We start from the raw sequence: 6,000 nt of genomic DNA on the forward strand, positions 1-6,000 counted from the left end.
GGCCGGGCGTCGCCCTCCGCCGGCCATGGGCAAGCCGGGCTGGGAATGCAACCTGGACCAGGCGGGCCCCAGAAACGCGGGAGGAAGGGTGGAGACGTGGCTGGCAGCCTGCTGCTCGGGATGCCCCGGGTCTCCACGAGCCGGGAACGCCTCCCCACCAGGAGGCTGAGAGCACCGGTTCCTGGAGAAGGATGCCTGAAAATGGAGAAGCGAGGGGAAGGGAGGTGGGGACTTCATGGAAAGCGAGCGAGCGCAGGTTGGAATGCCTCTCTCCCACACTTGGACCCGCTGAGGTCCAATTGTTTTTGGTGGATTTTGTTTTTAACATTTAAGTGGTCTTTCTCTTTCCCCTGTGTAACCCACCCATTTTTCTGTCTTCTTCACGGAGACAGCCTAATCCTCAACAATAAGGAAGAATTGTCACAGTCCGATGGAACTGTGGCTGAGTGTGAGAAGACACCTTCTGATCTGCGTGCCCGCTCTTCCATTCCTGAATCCCTCCCACCTGTTCTAGTCACTGATATTGGGCCGGGAGGGAATCTAATGGCTGAAAAGAAGCCATTTCATTTTGCCCCCATCGGTGTTGTTATTCTTCCTGGGGTGCTGTTTTTAAGATCTCATCTGCCTTAGCTGTAGAAGGGAACCTTTGAAGCAAAAAATAATCGTATTTACAATGAATGTGCCATGGTTGTTCCTTGAATTGACCTTCCTTCTGTCGACTTCCCTGCCCCAAGCCCCTGTCATCCTGAATAAACTTAATTGGATGATTCTCATAAAAGCGGTCTTTCAGGACCTCAAAGCTGTGCTAGACTCCCAAGAATTACCTGGCCTCACAGCCTGAATTCTGGCTTAGAACACTTCCCCACCCTAGCCTCAGAGCCTGGCCAAGCTGGACAAGTAGTTGCCTAGGGCAGCAAGCTGTTTAGTGATTGTTTATTGTGGGAGTGAGTGAGCTGGAAGCAGACACATCCCTACCTCCCTCGGGCTACTGAAAACCCCAGCCTGCTGTGTACCCATGGTACAGTTATAATAAAGGCAGAGTGGAAAGTTTTCAACCTTTGTTGTTTCAGATTTGTTTGAATAAAGAAGGAAAGAGATGTGGGTGGGATATTGTGGTTCATTCCTGAAACCTCTGCCCATTTTTGGACCTGCCAAAGATGAGGTAGGTTTTCATGATTTACTTTGTGGCCCCCAGAGGATGAGAACCGTGCAGGTAAAGGTAGCGATTGGAGCCACACGTGTCCCCAGCTCTCAGCGGGATTGCAATGAACAGTCTTCAAGGTTTCAAGGCTCTTTGTGTTGAGATCAGAGTGTCAAACAACCTGCACCCTGTAGAAGATGAGACTCTTCTTATCCTGCTTTGCCAGCATCTCTTGCTTTTCTTGCCTTCTGTGGTGGATTCCCTCACCTCACAGCTCTTCTTTACGTTCATTTTGTAGTGGTTTACATTGAAGGAGAAAAAATAATACTGAAGATGAGGGGAAACAAGTTCACTTCATGTTTCTGCTGTTGACTGATGCCTTGAACTTGCGGAATGGTCTCGGCTTACTCTCAGCTTCTCATTGATGAGCTCTGAGTAATTTATTATTTAGTCAGCCAATCTCAGTTCGTAATGTATACTTTTCTCTACATTGGGTGTGTCTCTAATGGATGTCGTTAACTCATATTCTACACTGTGACATCCCTGTTGCGGTCTACAGTAACTTCTACAAGGACATTATCCGAGCAGCACTCCCACTATTTTTTCACTAGACCAGCTCACCTACTGATAGCTTGGTTTAACATTTATTTTATGTGTATTGATGTTTTGCCTGAATATAGATATGTGCACCACATATAAGCTTGACACTCATGGAAGTCAAAATAGGATGTCAGATCTCCTGGAAACAGAGTTGTGGATGAGTGTGAGCCGTCATGTGGGTGTTGGAAATTGAACTCTAGACTTCTTCAAAAGCAACAAGTGCTCTTAGCTGCTGGACCATCTCTCCAGCCTTAGTATCTTTTCTTCTTTTCCTGTTGTTTAACCAAGAGGAATAGTCTTAGTATTTTAAGATTTATTTTTAAGTGTGTATGTTGCAAGTAACTGTGAATGCTAGAGGCATCTGATCCTCCAAGAGCTAGAGTTGTAAGTGGTTGTAAGCCACCCAATGTACATGCTAAGTATTGAACATGGCTCCTCTGAAGAACAGTGTCTGCTCTTAACCCCTGAGCTATGTCCCCAGCTTTACTCTTTTAATCCTTAGGGCCTGGGGCAGTTCCTGGATTTAGGTGGAATTCAAATACTGAATTGAATGAATGAATGAATGAATGACTAAAATTTGACTTAAAATTCCGAAGAAAGGTCTCTTAAGGACAGACAACAAAAGCAAAAATAATTGACTCATCTAAGAAATCATTCTGCACAGCAAAGATAAGAATCAACAGGATGAAAAGGCAGCCTAGGGAAGGAGAACAGAGTTTCAAACCATACATCAAAAGGAGGTAAATATCTAAAATATACAAGGACTTCATTAAACTCAGTAGCAAAAATAAATACATGTGGGTGAAGGATTTAAATAGACATTTTCACAAAGAAGACATACAAGTACCCCAGTGGGTATATTTAAAAGGCTCGACATTAATAATCATTGGGAAATACAGAGTAAAGCCACAAAAATAGGCCCACTCACACCTATGAGAATGGCTATGTCAAGAACACACGAAGTGGCAAGTTTTGAAAGGGATGTGAAGAAAAGGGAACTTACCTTCCGCTGGTGTTCTTTAGTAAACAGTTTGAAGGTTTCCTCAAACCATTGAAAATAGAAGAAATGATGCCACATAATTCAAGAATACCACTCCTCAACTTGGTATAAAGCCAAAGGCACTGATATCACTACATCACTGGGATGCTGGGGTTCCTATTTTCATTGTGACATTATCCACAATAGTCAAGACATGAAGACAACCTAAGCGTTTGTTCATTGATAAATGGATCAAAAATGTGCATATGAAATAGAACATCATTTAACCATAAGAGGAAGGGAAATTTCAATTTGCAATAATATATATAAATTGGTAAGTAATATACAAAATTAAATAAGATAGATAATGAAATACAAATACTTCATGATCTGACCTATATGTTGGATCAAAAATCCTTGAGCCCAGGCTGCAGGTTAGTGGTAGAGCATTCGCCCAGAATGCAAAATGCTCAATTCCTTGTACCCTCAAAACAAAAGAAATTAAAACCTCAATTTAAGCATGTAAATATGTATACATATGTATATTATACATATTATGTGTATAACAACAATTAATGAAAAGCCATGAATTTAAAAGAGAGCAAGTAGGTATGGAAGGGAGCAAAGGGAAGGGGGAAATTATGTAATAATATTCTCAAAAAATAAAAGAAATCACTTAAAATTTTTTGAACTTTCAAATGGAGCGAATAGAAAAGAGTTTGACAGGACTAAGGTGGAAATGGAGAGATACTGGGTGAAAGACATGAACTTGCAGTCCTATGTTAAATAAGTATTGGGCTCTCAGCACAGTGACTATAGTTAACAACACCGTAGTATCCAAAACGACGGTGTACATCTGTAATTCCAGCCCTGTAGAGATGGAGGCAGGGTGATCACTAGTTCAAGGCCATCCTTTGGTGTACAATGAGTTCATCATCAGCCTGTACTACAGGAGACCCTGTTCTTAAATACAGAGAAAATGAGGGAAAATAGCATAGGCTGTATTATATAGAGATCATCCTCTATTTGTGATAGGATCAGAGACCAAGACACTCATCTTAACACTCCTTTACCTATTGAACAGGGTTGCTTAGCCACAGAACACTTTGGAGTATCTCTTGCTTACTTCTGTGACCCTGAGCCATGAGCAGCTACTGGCCACTCCTGCTTTATTTGACATCATAAGGTAAGAGAACACCATGTCTTGATCAAATTCAGAATAAAATTCAAAGTTTGATTTATACTAAATATGTATTGCTTCCATACCATCATAAAAATATATTAATTTCATTAAGTTGAGCCATTGGAAGTAGGTGACTGCCTCTATGTAGAAGTTGCTTAAATAATAGATCTCTTCAGAACTGAGGGTTGTGGGGAACTTAAGGCATAAAACATGCTAGACAAATGACTTCTTACTTTTTAAGTTTTGATACAAAGTCTCTGTGTTTGCCAGGTAAACCTTGAATTCAAAATTCCCCTGCCTCAATCTCCTGAGAAGCTGGAATTATGGGCTTGTAGCACCTAGCACACCTAAGACAGTAGATTTTATTTTTTCCCACATATACAATAAAGGTCAATATGAAGTGATGGGTATATTTAACTTGATTCGTGAAACAGTGCTTCATATCCAGTCTCATCTGAGATGCCACCTCACTATAGATAACACTAAAAACAAGACCTTCTCTGTTTTCCCATGTCTTCATTTCACTTTTGTTTTCTCCTTAACACTGATAATGGCCTGACAGCCTCTATTTTGACTCATTAATTCATTGTTACTTCTAGATAATGAACCATAGGAAAGAAACCTAGTTTGAGTTTTTTGTTTTGTTTGCTACTATGTCACCAATAACTACCACAACCATAGTGTGTGTTATTCAACAAATATTTGTTGACCTGATTATTTAATTTGATCCCATTGCCTGTCGGTCAAATAAAAGACTATTCAAGGCTGGCATTCATAGATTATGAAGGTATCTTAATCACCAAAGCTTTGATTAATTTTCTTTTGGAGGAACCACTAAGGTCCTGAGTAGCATATGGCACAAAGTACCCTGAGAATATGGATTTTTATCTTGATTCCCAAGTTCAGACTGTCTCATCTTGAGTGGATTAGCTGACCTTCGACATTTCAGTTTCCCACTGGCAAACCTGAGAACAGATGTAATACAGATCATGTTTAGTTCATTGGGTTACTCTACTTCAGGCATCAAACAAGAACTAATTAACAAATAAGACAAATTTACAAGAAAGACCTTTGAAATCCACAGTATACATGGCCAGTGTCATGGTCATCAAAGTCTTGGGTAACTGTGGCTGCAAGCACAATGCATCATGTTGTCAAGCATTAAATACATTGGGTATCATCCACCCTGACACCTATGTATTTCAGATATCTTATAGACTCTAGAATGGCTCTTGATAGTATAAGCAATTTTTAAAAAAAGGAGAAGGGGGACTTTGTTGGCCTATCCCCACACCATGAATGGCAAGCAAAGGACACCTTTCTTTTAATGTATACAAAACCATACACACAAATGATTCTCTAGGATCTGTAAGTATATTTGTTATAGAAAACAAAAGTTGACTCCAAAATATGAACACAAGCTAAAACACAATCATTTATAAATGATCAAGTGATCTACAATCTTCATGATCAATTTTAATAAGGTTACACAAAATATTGATTTGACAGGAGCACATTGTGATATGTGTGGAGGATATCTGACAGCATCCGAAGCAGTAAGCATTTCCAGCTCCAAGAACAGTTAAGAGCTGCTTGTGGTACTCTGAGTGATATTAGAAGAAAGGAAAAAACAAGCAAGTTAGGACCATCCTGGGGCATCTTGGACGATGAAGGCACTTCCTGCCAGGGATCAGTAGTCTGAGTTGCAGGTTTTCCCCTTTGCCTGACAGGATCTTGTGAAGGAATCTGAAGGAGGTTGGTTCTGAAGGCCTAGCACACAGGTTCCGAAGGATGCAGGATGGACCATGCCAATTTTGTCCTAGCAGAAATAGTCAATATCTTGTGTAGATCAAGTAGAGGAGTGGAAGAACCCTACACTCAAAGAAAGGAAGGCAGTAGAAGTGAGTGGCCTCATCTGGCTTCCAGAGGGCAAGGTCAGAGCAAAGAGAATTGGGCAGTGTATGTGTTAAACTTCGGGTTAGCATTTCATAGTCACCATCTTCGGATCTTCTTAAGGTTCCTAGCAATTGATTATTCTTCTGGGCTGGAAGAAATGAGGAAACAGAATCCAGACTGGAGGAGGGAGCTGCTAGGAAC

The sequence above is a fragment of the Grammomys surdaster genome, unplaced genomic scaffold, assembly GCF_004785775.1.
Source record: "Grammomys surdaster isolate TR1022 unplaced genomic scaffold, NIH_TR_1.0 63, whole genome shotgun sequence".
Lineage (NCBI taxonomy): Eukaryota > Metazoa > Chordata > Mammalia > Rodentia > Muridae > Grammomys > Grammomys surdaster.